Below are 19,031 nucleotides of genomic sequence, written 5' to 3'. Positions count from 1 at the left end.
TGTTTCCTTGTTAATTTTCTGTTTAGTTGATCTATCCATAGTTGTGAGTGGGGTATTAAAGTCTCCCACTATTATTGTGTTACCATTAATTTCCTCTTTCATACTCGTTAGTGTTTGCCGTACATATTGCGGTGCTCCTATGTTGGGTGCATATATATTTATAATTGTTATATCTTCTTCTTGGATTGATCCTTTGATCATTATATAGTGTCCTTCTTTGTCTCTTTTCACATCCTTTATTTGAAAGTCTATTTTATCTGATATGAGTATTGCGACTCCTGCTTTCTTTTGGTCTCCGTTTGCATGAAATATTTTTTTCCAGCCCTTCACTTTTAGTCTGTATGTGTCTCTTGCTTTGAGGTGGGTCTCTTGTAGACAGCATATATAGGGGTCTTATTTTTGTATCCATTCAGCCAATCTTTGTCTTTTGGTTGGGGCATTCAACCCATTTACATTTAGGGTAATTATTGATAGGTGTGGTCCCGTTGCCATTTGGGTTCACGTTTATACAACCTTTCTGCATTTCCTGTCTAGAGAAGATCCTTTAGCGTTTTTTGAAGAGCTGGTTTGGTGGTGCTGAATTCTCTCAGCTTTTGCTTATCTGTAAAGCTTTTGAATTCTCCTTCATATCTGAATGAGATCCTTGCTGGATACAGTAATCTAGGTTGTAGCTTATTCTCTTTCATTACTTTCAGTACGTCCTGCCATTCCCTTCTGGCCTGGAGGGTTTCTATTGATAGATCAGCTGTTATCCTTATAGGGATCCCTTTGTGTGTTATTTGTTGTTTCTCCCTTGTTGCTTTTAATATTTGTTGTGTTTGATCTTTGTTAATTTGATTAATATGTGTCTTGGGGTGTTTCGCCTTGGGTTTATCCTGTTTGGGACTCTCTGGGCTTCTTGGACTTGGGTGGCTATTTCCTTCCCCATTTTAGGGAAGTTTTCAGCTATTATCTCCTCGAGTATTTTCTCATGGCCTTTCTTTTTGTCTTCTTCTTCTGGAACTCCTATGATTCGAATGTTGGGGCGTTTCACAGTGTCCCAGAGGTCCCTGAGGTTGTCCTCATTTCTTTTGATCCTTTTTTCTTTTTTCCTCTCTGCTTCATTTATTTCCACCATTTTATCTTCTACCTCACTTATCCTATCTTCTGCTTCCGTTAGTCTACTCTTGGTTCCCTCCAAAGTGTTTTTGATCTCATTCATTGCATTGTTCATTTTTAATTGACTTTTTAATTTCTTCTAGGTCTTTATTAAACATTTCTTGTATCTTTTCAATCTTTGTCTCCAGGCTATTTATCTGTAACTCCATTTTGTTTTCAAGATTTTGGGTCATATTTATTATCATTATTCTAAATTCTTTTTCAGGTAGATTCCCTATCTCCTCCTCTTTTGTTTGACTTGGTGGGCATTTTTCATGTTCCTTTACCTGTTGGGTATTTCTTTGCCTTTTCATCTTGTTTAGATTGCTGTGTCTGGAGTGGGCTTTCTGTATTCTGGAGGTCTGTGGTTCCTTTTTGTTGTGGAGGATTTACCCAGTGGGTGGGGTTAGACGATTGGCTTGTCAAGGTTTCCTGGTTAGGGAAGCTTGCATCAGTGTACTGGTGCGTGCAATTTGATTTCTTCTCTTTGGAGAGCAATGGAGTGCCCAGTAATGAGTTTTGAGATGGGTCTATGTGTTAGGTGTGACCTTGGGCAGCCTGTATGTTGACGTTCAGGGCTATGTTCCTGCGTTGCTGGAGAATTTGCGTGGTATGTCTTGCTCTAAAACTTATTGGCTCTTGGGTGGTGGTTGGTTTCAGTGTAGGTATGGAGGCTTTTGGACAGTCACTTATTACTTAAAGTTCCATGTAGTCAGGAGTTTTCTGGTGTTCTCAGGTTTTGGGCTTAAGTCTCCTGCCTCTGGATTTCAGTTTTATTCTTCCTGTAGTCTCAGGACTTCTCCAACTATACAGCCCTGATAAGAAAACTTCTAGGTTAATGGCAAAAAGATTCTCCCCTGTTAGGGACACCCAGAGAGGTTCACAGAGTTACATGAAGAAGAGGAGAGGGAGGAGGGAGATAGAGATGAGCAGGAGGAGAAAAAGGGGGACTCAGAGGAGAGAGACAGATCTACGCAGCTGTCTGTTCCCAGAGTGTTCTCCGTAGCCCAGTCACCTACAAAGATTCACAGAATTGGATTGGGAAGAGAAGGGGAAAGGAGGAAATAGAGGTGTTCTGAGGTAGAAAACAGAGAGTCAAGATTGGGAGAGAATAATCTTCGGTTTAAAAATAGGGCTTCTCTTCTTTATTTTTTGTAAGGTTATAGTGTATTGAAAATGAAAATTAAGGAGTAGTAGAGGAGTACTAGAGGACTTTAAAAGAAATAAGAGAAAAAGAAAAATAGAAAATAGAAGAGAAAAAGGAAAGAAAAAAAAAGAAGAAAAAAAAAGAAAAAGAAAAAAAAAGAAAAAAAATTTTTTTTTTCCCTAATTAAAAAAATCGTAAAAATCTATGGAAATGAAAGTTAAGGAGTAATGGGGGAGTAATAGGGGATTTTAAATGAAAATAAAAGAGAAAAAATAAAAAAAAATAAAAAAAGAAAAAATAATAAAAAAGAAAAAAGAGAAAAAAAAAAAGAGAAAAAAGTAAAATTATATCTAGGTGTTTCTCTGGAGCTTTTGAGGTCAGTGTGGGTTCGGCTCAGTTTCAGATAGCTCCTCGTTCCAGCTTACACTTCTCGATATCTACAGGCCCCTTCCGGTGTAGTCCGTGTTTTCTAGAGGGATTTTAATCTGTTGCACCAGTCCCTTCTGAGGCGGTTCCCTTTGTTTATTTGGCTTCTGTTTGCCGGTCTCTTCAGAGGCTCATTTCCGCCCTGACACAGGCAGGCGGAGGTGGACTCTTACTCAGGTAGCTAGTTCCGTCACTCTGCGGGGAGGGGCTGGCGCCGCGGGGAGGGGCTGGCGCTGCGCGGATGGGGCTGGCGCTGCGCGGAAGGGGCTGACGCTGCTTTCTCCGTCTGCGGCTGCTCAGGCTCCCGGCTGTTCTATATGGAGCGCGCCCTGCGCTGCGCGAGGCTACAGCCCTCGGGTGTTCCACAAAAGCGCGGAGCGAAAAGCTGCGCCCGCTCTCAGTGCCTTCCCGGTCAGAGCGGTCCAGGCAGCCAGGGGCTTGGTGGGCGCACTCTCCCCAGGTGTGGCGCGCCTACTCCCTTCCACGGTCCCAGTTTCAGTTTCCTCTGGCGCCAGTCGGGTGCTTGCGCCTTCCGCCCTCCGCGTCCCCAGCCCCAGTCCCGCCCTCGCCGGTCGGGTGCCTGCGCCCTGTGTCTCGCCGCGACCTTCCCCTCCCCCCTGCCTCCTGCCTCCGGCGGGGCTGGGCCGGTCCGCAGCCTGCGAGCTCCTCTCTGGACCCTCTCGGTCTCTTTGTTCTGCGAACGGCCGGCAGTGTGTTCGGGCCGGTTAATTTACTCTCTCTCCTTTGGTCTCCCACAGTTCAAGTTGGCACCTCACAGAAGCTCCCTCTGATTGCCCTCAGGGCACTCAGGCCCGGACCCTACTCCAAGTAATGCCGCCTAAGATTCCCTTCCCGGGGTGGATCTCCGTCCTTAGCTCTTTTGTCTCACTTTTAATCTTTTATATTTTGTCCTACCTCCTTTCGAAGACAATGGGCTGCTTTTCTGGGCGCCTGATGACCTCAGCTAGCGATCAGAAGTTGTTTTGCGAAGTTTGCTCTGCGTTCAGTTATTCTTTTGATGAATTTGTAGGAGAGAAAGTGGTCTCCCCGTCCTACTCCTCCGGCATCTTGGCTCCTTCTCTTGTAATATTTTCAAATGTAAGAATTTTATACCTACATAGGTATACATAGATAAATGTTTATTTGTTATCACTTAGGTCAGTTATTGTATAAAAAGCTTTGCATGGGGGTACTATAAATGTGTATATACATACTGAATTCTTTTCTAAAACCTTCAAGGAATTCATCTGAGAAATCAGAAATATAGACAGACATTTGGGTTTAAAGCTGGTGATTTGCAGCATTTTTGTAAATTTGAAAAATTCTATTTGACCTCTATTTATAGAGACTAGTTTAATTAGTAATTTTAAAGTGTCACTTCAAGTTGTTTTGAGGGAATTTTTATTGAGCATGAATATGCTCATGATATTATATTAATATAATTTGTTTTGTTAACTATATATAATGTGTATTTAGCTTACATGTCCAAATGTCTGTGTATGAGTACATACAGTAGGAAAACTAGTTGGGTATGTGAATACTGACATGTGACTGTGTTGACAGTAATTGAAGTCATTAAAAATCTATGAATGTGATATACAAATACTAAGTATTTGGTTTTGATTGGTTTTGGACATTCCAATGTACTTGATTTTGCTGCTTAGAAATGATTTAAAAAAACTTTCATTCTTTGAAATTTTAATGACACCAAGCAGCTGCTAAAGAAGAAGATAGCTAAAGAATAACAAACAAATTCAGTAGTGAAAATTATGCAGTCTATAGAAACACAAGGGAAATCACTAGATTGGTCCAAAGTATTCTTATTGGATATTCAAATACATAATCATGTTCTACACTGTTTTTGAAAAATTTGGTACAAAAGCTTTTTAAATTACATGAATCAGTTTCTTGAGGAAAATTGATATGGTGGGCACAGATGGTATTCTAAACTTCATTGAGAGACCTGACCTCATTTCTAACACAAATTTTTAAGTTTTCAGTGAGAATCTTAGAAGATAAATTTTCATGAAAATGCACATGCATGGAAGACACAGCAGGTCTCAACTAGTGACAGAATTGTTCTTTTGGTGTTAACTGTATCAAAAATGATATCGTAGACTTTACTGTAGAGATTAATGTGTTAAATTTTCTCAATCTCCATTAAGAGTATTTTAATAAAAGTGACTGTTTAACTTGAAAGGGAAAAAACATCTTTCAAAAACATGCCTAACAAAAGGGTGCTGAGATCAAACTTGGGAAATGTGACATTCCACCTTCCTCTTCACTGTGCGCATTAGAAGAGCCAGGTTTTACGGCAGAGGAACTCACATTCTATAACCTAAATTTCCCATACTCACATCTAACCAGCCTCCTCCATTTCGTTTTCCACGTAATAACTAATGTTCACCATTTTCCTTATTCAGTAGAATAAAGACAATTGTGCACATATAAACAAAACAAAACAAAACTGCCTAAAACAATGGTTTGATTTTTTAAAGATTCCTGTCACTTAAGTATCTAGGTCCAAGAATACAGTCATAAAATTAAAGGAATATAACAGGAATTTCCCTTTGTAATATGTATCCTGCCCACACCCCACATGTATTAGAATGAGTAAGACTTGTATCTTATGCTGAGTATTAACACATTAGGCTTTAAATGCTGAGTTAACAAGAAACCAGTTTCGAACATGAACTTTTATGAAGAGTCTTTTCGTTACATCCATAAGCAGTACACTTCTCAGCTGTTTTATCGCCATTTTTACAGGATGTGCTTGCCCGTTCCTTCTCCTCCCTCACTCAGTGTTTAGTTAGGCCTGGATTGGAGTTGGAGTGATCAGAAGGCGCCTTAGAATGGAGTCTCAGAAGAAATCTCACATTACATGGAGTTTTGAAAAGGAAAAGTAGGAAAGATAGGAGAGCGCAAATTGTTTTTATAAATGAATTGAGGAATGGGTAAGAATGAACAGATAGTGAGGTGAGTAAGTAAAAGATAAAGAAAAGGAAGAAAATGAGTGAAGAAACAGATGAGGCTTTTAACGTAAAGCTTTGCATTGGAAAGAAGAGACTTGTTAGTGAAAGTTTCTGCAAACAATTATTTTGCCCTTCAAATGTCAGGCACAGATCAGGGTAGCGAGTTACACATCTCACTAATAAAACCACAACCTATATATTTACTTTGAGAAAATAAATTCACATTTGGTGGTGTGTTTGAATTTTTTAAACATTTCTCAGAGTCATGCTTTTCTCTATTGGTCAAGACTGTATCCTTCTCTCTCCTGTCTTTATTTCTCTTCCAGTCATCCTACCTAGGCATGTTCAGGTAACCATAGGGGTTCTGGTTCTATTTCGGAGAAATCTGACAGTACTATAGAAAAAAAATGATTCTGTGACACTGGCTAGATCTCTTTTGAGGATGTTTTTACCTCTTGAAGTGTCTTAAGTGTCTTAGCCTGAAACAGTAGCTTTGTCTCTTCATTTCATGTGTATGAAGATACACTTATAAATTATTGCTTTACAAACTTGTTTTATGAATATCCTCTTACATAGATAAGATTTGATGGTACAGTTTAAAAACTAATCACTTAGATATCTTTTGATATAGCCTCATCCTTCATGGGGACTTGGGCAGGAGGAGTGGAGGTGTCCTTCAATTTTCCACACCAGTGATCCCCACAAATAATCCTTTTAACAAGCAAATCTGTCAGTGTTCATTCACAGCTTTAGGACCTTAGGGGGACCTCTGTGGTTCACAGGATAAAAGTACCAGCTCCTTAGCATAATCTTAGAGGAAATGCTTGTAGCTTTTGAATGTTGAGGATGATGTTAGCTGTGGGTTTTTCATATATGGCCTTGAGGTATTTTCCCTCTCTGCCCATTCTAATGACAATTTTTATTATAGATGGATGTTGAATTTTTTCCATTGCTTTTCCTGCATCTATTCGAGAAGATCATATGGTTTTCATCCTTCATTTTGTTAATATGCTATATCAATGATTTTTGTGGGTTTTGAGCCCTCTTTGCATTCCTGGGATAAATCCCACTTGATTATGATGTGTGATCCTTTTGATTTTTTGTTGGATTCGGTTTGTTAATGTTCACTTCAGTTCAGTTCAGTCGCTCCCTCGTGTCTGACTCTTACGATCCTGTGGACCAGAGCACGCCAGGCCTCCCTGTCAATCATCAACTCCCAGAGTTTACTCAAACTCTTGTCCATCAAGTCAATGATGCCATCCAGCCATCTCATCCTCTGTCGTCCCCTTCTCCTGCTTTCAATCTTTCCCAGCATCAGGGTTTTTCAAATGAGTCAGCTCTTTGCATCAAATGGCCAAATGCTGGAGTTTCAGCTTCAGCATCAGTCCTTCCAATGAACACCCAGGACTGATCTCCTTTAGGATGAACTGGTTGGATGTCCTTGCAGTCCAAGGGACTCTGAAGAGTCTTCTCCAACACCACAGTTCAAAAGCATCAATTCTTCGGTGCTCAGCTTTCTTTATAGTCCAATTCTCACATCCATACATGACTACTGGAAAAACCATAGCCTTGACTAGACGGACCTTTGTTGGCCAAGTAATGTCTCTGCTTTTTAATATGCTGTCTAGGTTGGTTATAACTTTCCTTCCAAGGAGCAAGTGTCTTTTAATTTCATGGCTGCAGTCATGAAACCCCCCAAAATAAAGTCTGCCACTGTTTCCCCATCTATTTGCCATGAAGTGATGGGACGAGATGCCATGATCTTAGTTTTCTGAATGTTAAGCTTTAAGCCAACTTTTTCACTCTCTTCTTTCACTTTCATCAAGAGGCTCTTTAGTTCTTCTTCACTTTCTGCCAGAAGTGTGGTATCATCTGCATATCTGAGGTTATTGATATTTCTCCCAGCAATCTTGACTCAAACTTGTGCTTCATTCAGCCCAGTGTTTCTCATGATGTACTCTGCATATAAGTTAAATAAGCAGGGTGACAATATACAGCCTTGATGTACTTCTTTCCCGATTTGGAACCAGTCTGTAGTTCCATGTCCAGTTCTTACTGTTGCTTCCTGACCTGCATATAGATTTCTCAAGAGGCAGGTCAGGTGGTCTGGTATTCCCATCTCTTTCAGAATTTTCCCAGTTTATTGTGATTCACACAAAGACTTTGGCATAGTCAATAAAGCAGAAGTAGATGTTTTTCTGGAACTCTCTTGCTTTTTTGATGATCCAACGGATGTTGGCAGTTTGATCTCTGGTTCCTCTGCCTTTTCTAAAATTAGCTTGAACAGCTGGAAGTTCATGGTTCATGTATTGCTGAAACCTGACCTGGAGAATTTGAGCATTACTTTACTAGCGGGTGAGATGAGTGCAATTGTGTGGTAGTTTGAGCATTCTTTGGCATTGCCTTTCTTTGGGACTGGAATGAAAACTGACCTTTTCCAGTCCTGTGGCCATTGCTGAGTTTTCCAAATCTACTGGTATATTGAGTGCAGCACCTTAACAGCATCATCTTTTAGGATTTGAAATAGCTCAGCTGGAATTCTGTCACCTTCACAAACTTTATTTGTAGTGATGCTTCCTAAGGCCCACTTGACTTCACATTCCAGGATGTCTGGCTCTAGGTGAGTGATCACACCATCGTGATTATCTCGGTCATGAAGATCTTTTTTGTACAGTTCTGTGTGTTGTTTACACCTCTTCTTAATATCTTCTGCTTCTGTTAGGTCCATACCATTTCTGTCCTTTATTGAGCCCATCTTTCTGTGAAATGTTCCCTTGGTATCTCTAATTTTCTTGAAGAGATCTCTAGTCTTTCCCATTCTATTGTTTTCCTCTATTTCTTTGCACTGATCACCGAGGAAGGCTTCCTTATCTCACCTTGCTATTCTTTGGAACTCTGCATTCAAATGGGTATATCTTTCCTTTTCTCCTTTGCTTTTCAATTGTCTTCTTTTCACAGCTATTTGTAAGGCCTTCTCAGACAACAATTTTGCTTTTTTACATTTCCTTTTCTTGGGGATGGTCTTGCTCCCTGTCTCCTGTACAATGTCGTGAACATCTATCCATAGTTCTTCAGGCACTCTATCATATCTTATCCCTTGAATCTATTTGTCACTTCCACTGTATAGTCATAAGGGATTTGATTTAGGTCATACCTGAATGGTCTGGTGGTTTTTCCTACTTTCTTCAATTTAAGTCTGAATTTGGCAATAAGGAATTCATGATCTGAGCCATAGTCAGCTCTCAGTCTTATTTTGCTGACTGTATAGAGCTTCTTCATCTTTGGCTGCAAAGAATATAATCAATCTGATTTCAGTGTTGACCATCTGGTGATGTCCGTGTGTAGAGTCTTCTCTTGTGTTGTTGGAAGAGGGTGTTTACTGTGACCAGTGTGTTCTCTTGGCAAAACTCTATTAGCCTTTGCCCTGCTTCATTCTGTACTCAAAGGCCAAATTTGCCTGTTACTCCAGGTGTTTCTTGACTTCCTACTTATGCATTCCAGACCCCTGTAATGAAAAGGACATCTTTCTTGGGTATTAGTTCTAAAAGGTTTTTTAGGTTTTCGTAGAACCGTTTAACTTCAGCTTCTTTAGTGTTACTGGTCGGGGCATAGACTTGGATTCCTGAGATGTTGAATGGTTTGCCTTGGAAACAGAGATCATTCTGTCATTTTTGAGATTGCATCCAAGTACTGCATTTTGGACTCTTTTGTTGACTATAATGTTAATGTTATGTTGAAAATTTTTGTATCTAGGTTCATCAGTGATGCCAATCTGGAATTTTCTCTTTTTGTAGTTTGTTTGTCTAGTGTTGGTATCAGAGTCATTCTGGCTTAGTTGAATGAGTCTGGAGTATTCCTTTTGCATTAAAAAAGAAAATAGTTTGTGAAGTGTACGTGTTAACTCCCCTTTAAATGTTCGGTAAAATTCACCTGTGAGATTGTCTGGTCTTGGACTATTTGGGGGGAGTTTTTAAATTACTGAGTCAGTTAAACTACTGGTAATCAGAATGTTCAGATTTTCTAATTCTGTAGGATTCAGTCTTGAAGATAGTATGTTTCTTGAAATTTGTCCATTTCTTCTGTATTCTGTTTGTTGGTATGTAATTGTTCATAGAAGTCTCCTATGGTTATTTGTATTTCTGTGGTGTCAGTTGTAACTTCTCTTTAATTTCTGGATTTTATTTGTGCCCTCTCTTTTTCTTATTGACTGTATCTTAAAGTTTTTAAAATTTTGTTTATATTTTTGAAGAACCAGCTCTAGTTCCATTGCTCTTTTCTATTGTCTCTTAGTCTTTATTTTGTTTATATCCTCTGTGATGTTTGTTATTCCACTAACTTTGACTTTTCTTATTATTCTCTACTTCCTTTAAATGTACTTTTATATTTTTTATTTGTGATTTTTCTTTTTCTTAAGGTAAGTCTATGTTGCTATGAAGTATTTTTTGAGACCTGCTTTTGCTGTCTGCCATGGATTTTGGATAGTTTACATTTTCCTTTGTTTAAAGGTATTTTACTTTTGTCTTTGATTTTCTTGTCCATTGGTTACTTAGTAACATGTTTAGTTTCTACATTTGTTTTTTCCAGTTTTCTACTTGGAGTTGATCTCTAGTTTCATGGTTGGAAAAGATGCTTGATTTTATTTCAGTCCTCTTAAATTTACTGAGACTTGTTTTGTTACCTAACATATCATCTATCCTGGAAAATGTTTCATGTACACTTGAAAATATTGTGTATTATATAGTTTTTGTATGTAAAGTTCTGTATCCAATCTATCTTGGCTAATGTGTCTGAAGGCCATTATTTCTATATTGATTTTTTTGGTCTGGATAATAAGTTCATTGTTGTGAGTGAGTATTAAAGTCACCTAATATTACTGTATTGCTGTAAATCTCTCCCTTTATGTCTATTAATATTTACTTTATGTATTTAGGTGCTCCTACATTGGGTGTATAAATATTTTTGTATTATCTTCTTCTTGGATTAATTTCTTTATTACTCTTTAATGCCCTTGTCCTCAGTTAGTCTTTCTTTTACAGTCTTTTTTGTTGAATGTACATGTTGCTATCCCCAACTGTATGTTTTTTGCTTCCATTTGTATGGAATTTTTTTCCATCACTTCACTTTCAATCTGTTTGTGTCTTTATATCTTACACGGGACTCTCGTAGGCAGCTTATAGATAGGTCTCATTTTTTTTTGTCCATTCATCTGCTCTGTCTTTTGGAACATTTAGTTTATTTATATTAAAAATGATTGATAGGTATTGATAGATATTGTTTGGGTGATTTCCACTATTTTGTCTTCCAGATTGAAGATACATTTTTCTGTATCATCTAATCTGCTATTGATTGCTTCTAGTGTATTTTTCATTTAAATTGTTGTGGTCTTCAGTTCTGATTAGTTCTTTCTTACAGTTTGTAACTTTTTGTTAATAGTCTTTTCTCTGTTTTTGTCCTGAGTTGGGTGAGCATGTTTATGACTGTTATTTTTAATTCTTTATCAGGTAAGTTATCTCTATTTCATTAGACTTGGGGAGAGCGGGCTTATCTTGTTCTTTAATTTCTGCATAGCTTTGAATTAAGCAGAATAGCTACCTCTTCTGGTCTTAGGGCTTCCCTGGTGGCTCAGCTGGTAAAGAACCCAGCTGCAATGCAGGACACCCCTGTTTGATTCCTGGGATGGGTAGTTCCCTGGAGAAGGGATAGGCTACCCACTCCAGTATTCTTGGGCTTCCCTGGTGGTTCAGATGGTAAAGAATCCTCCTGCAATGCAGGAGACCTGGGTTCGATCCCTGGGTTGGGAAGATCCCCTGGAGGAGAGCATGACAACCCACTCCAGTATTCTTGCTTGTAGAATCCCCATGTACAGAGGAGCCTGCTGAGCTACAGTCCATGGGGTCACAAAGAGTCATACATGACTGAACGGCTAAGCAGACACACACACCTGGTCTTAAGGGCCTGGCCTTGTTTAGGAGTGTTCCTAGTGTAGACTCTGGGGGATGGGTGACTTGGATAGGTGGGCTGGAATGATGTTGGGCTGGAAGGTCTCTAGGTGTGCTGTGATGGGGCTACCTTGGAAGGACCACTGGAACTTGAATGGGCACTGTGAGGTTCTGGTGTGCACTATAGTAGAGCTGACTTGGTAAGATGCCTGGGGCTGGTATGGGCCAAGAGGTTGGGGCGCACTGCGGCAGCATTGGCAGGCCAGTTGAGTGCCTGGACTGTGTTCCCACCTGTGCCATCAAGGTTGAGGAATGTGAAAAATGGCAGTCTGTGGTGCCTCTGATCCCAGAGAGAAGTTCAGCTGTTCCTCACTATCCCTATGCCTTCCATTTGGCAGATGCTCTTTGGTTAGTAAATGCATTTACTTCATGTAGTATAGATGCCCTTTAAACCACTGTTTATTTTCCATGGCGCTCCAGGAAAGGCAGATCTGTGCACAGGCCCCTTGGCGATGTCCTTCCTTACAGCAGGTTGCCACGTTGTGGGGTGTGATTTTCACTGATACCATCTCTCCTACCCATCTTTATCTATTGGTCTTTCTGTTACTTGTTGTGCAGAACTGTACAATCAGCCCTCAGTTCTTCAGGAGGAAGTGCTCTGTGTGTAGATCTAGACTTGTGTCCATGTGAGGAGATTAGTTCTAGGTCATTTTATGCTGTTGAATTGGACTGGAACCTTATTGCTATTGTTATTTAACATTTCAGTGTCTGTAATGGTTATTTTTTTTTTTTTTTTTTTTTTTTTTTTTTTTTTTTTTTTTTTTTTTTTTTTTGCCATGGTCTCTCAGTCATGGTCCTCTTCATCTCCCTGCTATTGAGTCCACAGTGGAGGGTCAGAAGGATCTATTGGAATCGCATCACTGAGATGTAATGGTTATTGAACTATCAAAGCTTTGTCATATTCCTGGTGCTAATTTTGACACACTATGTTTTTCTGGAAGTCTGTCTGTTTTATTGATATTTCAAATTTATTGACATTATTTTTAATTTTTATGTATAGGAAGAGGCTATTTGTATAAAAATCAGCCAATTATATATCTTCTTTGGAGACATGTCTATTCAAGTCCTTTGCACATTTCAAAAACTGGTTTGTGTTCTTGTTCAGTTGTGGGAATTCTTTATATATTCTGGATATTAATGCCCTACCAGCTTTGCTATGCAAATATTTTCTCCCACTCTGTGGACTGCCTTTTCAGTTCTGGTGAAAGTGCCGTTTGATGCATGGGTCTTTTAATTATGATATACTCTAATTTATCAAATTTTGTCTATGTTTTGGTGCCATATCCAAGAAACCATTGAAAAATCAGTGTCCTGAAACCTTCTATGTTTTCTTCTAAGAGGTTTACAATTTTAGTCTTTACACTTAAGTCTTGTTTCATTTTGAGTTAGTTTTTGTGTATGGTATTAGGTAAGAGTATAACTTGATTCTTTTGCATGTGAATATTCATTCATTTCCCCAGCATCATTTGTTGAAAATGCTGTTCTTTCCCCGTTAAATAGTCTTTGGACCAAATAATTTGACCAAAAATGTTAGGGCTTATTTCTGGGCTCTCTATTCTGTTCCTGTTCTGCCCGTAGTCCGAGTCCCCGGTCGGGAAAGAAGACTCCTCGAAACAATGCAACTCGCAATAGGGGAATTTATTACTGACTCGAGCCAGGGCCTCCCGCCCTCACCAGGTGTGTGAGGACGAAAGGCCCCGAGCCCCAGTTCTCTCGGGTATTTATTAGGTCAAAACAAGCAGCAGGTAGTTGGCGCAATCGGATTGGTTACACAGTGGGTAGTTGGCATAAGTGGATTGGTTACACAGTTGCAAGGTAATTTTTGTTGGCCCAACGTGGGGCTTTCAGCTTTCCCCTGATAGGTTCCCTTTTCTCTGGCTAGGCATATGTTGATTGGCTGGCTCTAGGAGGCCTGATTATTATGTTACCCTGGGAAACCAGGCCTACTCCTAATCTAGGCTGCCTGCCATGGTGTTAGCCGTGACAGCCTTACAGTTCCACTGGTCTACTTGTCTGTCTTTATCCTATTACTGTAGTTTTGCATTAACTTGTAGTTGTCTAGCATGTTTTGAAATGATGCAATGTGAGAGTGTCTTTCTGTAGGACTCTTGTGGGTATTTGGGGTGGTCATGCGTTCTTGAATGTGATTGACTCCCTTGCTGCCCTGCTGCTGAATTGCTTCAGTTGTGCCCCACTTTCTGTGACCCCATTAACCATAACCATAGCCTGCCAAGCTCCTTTGTCCTTGGAATTTTCCAGGCAAGAGTACTGGAGTGGGTTGCCATTTTCTCCTCCAGGGATTCTTCCTCACCCAGGGATGGAGCCCATGTCTCCTGCATCGGCAGGCGGATTCTTTACTACTGAGCCACTGGGCAGGCCCCTAAACATATTTAACTCTGAATCTTTCTTTTGTTTTCATTATCTAGCAAAGTGCCTCAAATCTAGTAGATGTTGAATGCATGTTGTTGTGAGTATTCTAAAATTTGTGAGGTCTCGGTATAATAAATTGTAAGAGCATTGTATATTTTATATTATATACTTAGTGTAGAAATCTTAGAGAATAGATGAAGTTTTTTTGTGCTCTTACCCTGGTTCCTACCTATTCTTTAGGAACTGTGTATTAATAAGATATGAATATCTGTCTTTACCTGTGTTAGATAATGTTTTAAAAAATGCGATGTGGAGGCAGTCTCATGACAATTCTTTGTAAGAAAAGCAAACGACAGACAAAAGATGAGGCGAATAGGACATAGAATCAGACCGAAGAGAGGATCACAAAAACAGTAGGGTTGTTACTTTCTTCCTGTAGTCTGTCCTGAGTTCATGACACTATAATGGAAAAATAAGATGGTAGGGAAAAAAAATTTCCAGTCTGGGAGATTACTGGAGATGTTTGCTGTGTTTTTACCTTTCTGGTAAGAAAGTTAAAGGTGGGGAATGGAATGCGTGGAAAGAGTCATCCAATGGAAATATGTGCTCTGCACATAGGCGGAGGGCCTCTTGGAGCTGTCAAAGGCTTTTCGTTTTATCTCTAAAATCCTGATCTTTTGGTTACAGAATTTGCCAAGATAAGCTGCTTTTTTAATTTTTTTAAAAGTAAACAGAGATGAACTGAGAGATGCAGTATTTTCTCTCTTCGATCTTTTACTACGAGAGTCTGCATCTCACAGTAGGAGCTGACCTCTGGAGGACAGTTGGAAGAGGGCAGGATTTATAAGGAGGTTTGAGAAATTACAAGGACACTGAAGAATTAGACATAACTGACAGTCCAGTTCCAGGCTTCGTATGTGACAGGAGATGATCGACTGTGGCCCACAGGCAGTCCTTCTAACTTATGTTCTTTCGAAAATGACAGAGTTCCTGACTGCCAAGCGATTCCATGATCACATCATGAACCATACTGTGTACCAGCAAAGAGATGCTGTTCTTTAGAGGGAAGAAGTAAGTTTCAGAATGAAAAAGTTCTTGGTTTACTTGACTGTAGAAGGAAACCTTGTAAGGTTTGGGTTCATCCACAGTCAGATGATGAATTAAATTTTGATCTCATTTAGTTCTTGGACTTCTTATGTTAATTTGTGTAGTATATGTATTAGCATCTGGGTGTTGACTTACCAGCTCATGGCCAAAAAAGCTTTGGAGGCAGATTTAAGAACTTCAACTCTTACGTGAGGGTCTTTTTTTAAAAAAAATTTTATTGGAACATAGTTGAGTCACACTGTTTTTTTTTTTTTCCAGGTGTACAACAAAGTGAATCAGTTATACATATAGACTTATCCCCCCTTTTTAGATTCTTTTCCTATATAGGCCATTATGGAGCATTGACTAGAGTTCCCTGTGCTACACAGTAGGTCCTTATTAGTTATCTCCTTTATATGTAGTAGTATGTGTATGTCAATACCAGTTTCCCAGTTTATCCCTCCTGAGGCTCTTTCCTTTTAGGAAAATTAGAGAATGATGGGAAAATATATAGTGAGGTATTTGGAGTACATTATCATGAAGGAATATAAATTTTAAAATTCATAACATTTCATTCACACCTATCAAACTGTATGTTCTGTTAAGTGGGTGAATTAATGACTGTTCTTTTCTGTGCATCTCTGAATTATGTCCTCTCCTAGTGGGTATCTGAATTACACCCATCTGTGGTAGGCATTGCTGGATCAGTTTGGCTAAATTGGAAAGTATTTTTCTATGTTAGATTGGCCAAAAGGACAATATGAACGAGTTCTGGAAGGCTGAAGGCAAGCAGAAGGCATTTTCCTCCTAAGGTCTTTTTGTTGTCAGATAGATTGACCAACAGATGCAAAGATGCCTGGCAGATGCACCCTGTCCTCCCCATGTCACTCCGTCTAGCTTGTCTGTCTGACTAATAAAGCCATTGACTATTACTAGCCCCAGTTCACCACAAGACAGACAGTGGACCGGGGGCCAATTGAGGCCGTAGCTACACAGGCCTCTCCGTGACTTCCCCTCAGCATCCCCCTTCAGCGGCAGGGTGTGGTTGTCTACTGAGACTGACTGATCAGTGTTGCTTCTCAGATCCTTGGACCTGCCTGTCCAGTGCACGTCTTCCCCAGCCACACACAGCCTGAAGTCTGATGCTTGTAATCCCGTATCACATGTTACTCCTCAGACTGGTACATCTAATTCAGGTGTGGAGTTTTGTGCATACTGTGTCCACTGACATATTGTACAAGCAGCTCTTACTGTTTTGTGTTGTGGCTCAATTATTTTCTTAGCATTTTAAAAATTTGCACATGTCTCTTATAAAGTAATAATTTCACATGCTGTTTGAAGCCAAAGTCGTTTGAGTTTGTAATATAGCTTTCTTCTTGGGTGTTTCACAAAGCATTGCCAAAAGAACCAGAAGGAAAGTTTTGCTTTTAAGTGGTTCTGGCAGGACTTTGTTTTATTGGGCTGTTGCCTGGAACATTGAAAAGTCATGTATAGTGACATAAAAAAGATTATTAACTATATACTATATTAAATCTGGCATTTTAGGAGTCACGTTTGTTGTAGAGAATAGTGTCTTTAATAGTTGTGTGAAGCCAACCCTTCAGACTATGTTCCCTTCAACATGTTCTGATATATTGTGGACTTCTAACAAATAAAAATTTAATTTCTGCCCTACACATGATTTCAAAGTTTGTCATGATTTTATGGACATTGTTATTTGTGGGCATAAATGTCTTGAGAAAGAGTTTGATATTTCAAAATATAACCTCGAGATGTAGTTTAGCATTATCTCAGCCATTAAAGGAGATATTGTCATAGGTTTTTAATAAACTCAGTTTCTTTTAGAATTAGTGGAATTATTATTTTTTAACTGAGATCATTTTGGACAGGGTTTATTTTTAGACAAATTTAGGAGCACTGCAAAATGCCAAGATGACCATACATGTCATAAACCTCCCAGTAGGTAATCTGAAACAAGATAGTGGTAGTTCTCTGCTTATGATGTTCTCCAGGTTCTGTGTCAAATCATTTCCTGGGGTTCTTGGCTCCCAGTCAGGACAGAATTCCTTAAATAGACACAGCCCTTCAGTTTATCATTCAAAAGTGATAAACTCCAAATCTTCCTTGAGAGAGAGACATGGGTAGAGAAAGAGAGATGAGATATGTACGTATATATGTGTGTTTGTGTAAAGGGAATGAGGACTGAAAATGTGCAAAAGTGGGAAAGAATTCAACCCTTGAAAGAAGGGGATCAGGCTAGGGAAGATACATATTTATACAGTGTGGTGTGTGCGTGCTAGGTCGTGTCTGACTCTGTGCGACCCCATGGGCTGTAACCCGCAAGTCTCCCCTGGCCGTGAGATTCTCCAGGCAGGAATACTGGAGTGGGCTGTCATGCCCTCCTTGAGGGGTTCTTCCCCACCCAGGGATTGAACCCACATGTCCTGTAGCTCCTACATTATCGGTGGATTCTGTACTGCTGAGCCACTGGGGAGGCCCATACACTGTGGTACTCAGCTCTAAATCCACTCTGCACTGCATTGCTGGATCCCATAGATGTGGACATCTCTCCTTTGCTGTAGAGCATGCTAATGACTCACTGCAGGAGGAAAAGGCTTTCCTTCTTGAGTCTGGTATACTTCCATTCCTGCTAGATCCACAGCTGCCATCTGGGTGTGTGTGGCACTCAGTGGCATTCACTCCTGAACGAGTTTTTGATGCGAGTTCTGACCTGCGTTCTCTGTCTGCCAGCTGCTGCCTGCTGACAGGCTGGTGGAGGATTTCCTGCTTGCAGTCCTGGACCACACTTGTGTGCATGCCAATGTTGGTTGCTTGGCATTCCAGCAGGAGGATTTGGGCTTGTCAGTCCCTGTCTGCAGTTCCTTGTTCATCAATCTCAGGCTCCCGGCTGTCCAGAGGGGCTCTTAGCTTGCCAGTCGTCCTTGCTCATGGTTTCTGAAATGCCAGTCTTAGCTTGTTGACTGTGTACCATCTCTGGCCCAGGTCAAGAGGCTAACTCCTCCCCCATGCAGTGGGCCACAGCCGTACTTTCTCCAGTGAGGCTGGAATCTCAGCCTTGGATTGAGGCCCCACCCCCTCTTTTTTCCAAGTTGTTCCTTCCTTGGGTGTGTTCCCTCAGAGTTGGTATGTTTGTAGAGTTCTGTTTTACTCATTTGTAGTATAACAATTGTACATGGTTAATAGTACTATATGTTAAATCTCTCCTGTTGAAATTTTTGTGTAGTTGACAACTCCCGACTGAACATCGAATGATGCATGAAGTGCTTCTGCCTGAGGTAACTTCTTGGTCTCTGAAATGGTCAGGCCGAGAACTTTTTTTTTCTTTTTGTCCTGAGAAATTAGATGGTGGAGTTTGGGGTGAGAAGGAAGTTGGCTGTTGAAGGGGCTATTCCAAAATGTTGGGAGCCACAGAGGAGGGAGGCCTGAAACATGCGTATGAATTCTCCTCAAGCCTTTGCCGACTTCCAGGCTGTGCGTTGTGTGGGGCAGTATTCCGAGAGTCTCAGGGGAAAACAACTGGAAGCCTGAAGGACATGAACAAGAGAGACCTCAGCTGCTCACCCTAAAGGAAGACAGGATTTGGAGTCAGAGTCTTAGAATGCTAAAGGGAATTCAGTATTCTAGGAGGACCACATTTTAGGAGTACCTCTTCCCAAGAAAGGCCATGGAGGACAGTAATCTATAGTTTGTAAAATATGTCCTCTACAGTGTCTAGTATGTGTTTCAAACCATTAAACAATTAAAAAGGTAAAAGTGACTCAGGTTAGGAAAAGTTTCAGGAAAAAGACCCCAAGGTGGGAAAGCAGTATGACTTTAAGATAACCATGACAAATACCTTGAAGAATCTATAATAAGATGTGGTTTGACATACAA

The 19,031-nt window shown here is 40.1% G+C and overlaps 1 protein-coding gene and 1 non-coding gene across 3 annotated transcripts in view; one reads left to right on the top strand and one right to left on the bottom strand.

Moving 5' to 3' along the window:
* The window catches only part of CRPPA (CDP-L-ribitol pyrophosphorylase A), a 435,402-nt gene that overhangs the window by 56,662 nt on the left and 359,709 nt on the right, over positions 1 to 19,031 (top strand). The window lies entirely within an intron of this gene.
* On the bottom strand, positions 12,462 to 12,547 carry LOC122674980. Its single transcript, XR_006335138.1, has one exon. It is a non-coding gene; the product is annotated as a small nucleolar RNA SNORD62 (small nucleolar RNA).

This window comes from Cervus elaphus, chromosome 18 (assembly GCF_910594005.1).
Source record: "Cervus elaphus chromosome 18, mCerEla1.1, whole genome shotgun sequence".
Taxonomy (NCBI): domain Eukaryota; kingdom Metazoa; phylum Chordata; class Mammalia; order Artiodactyla; family Cervidae; genus Cervus; species Cervus elaphus.
Note: the sequence above shows the minus strand (reverse complement) of the source record. Positions and strands in the feature narration are given on the sequence as shown.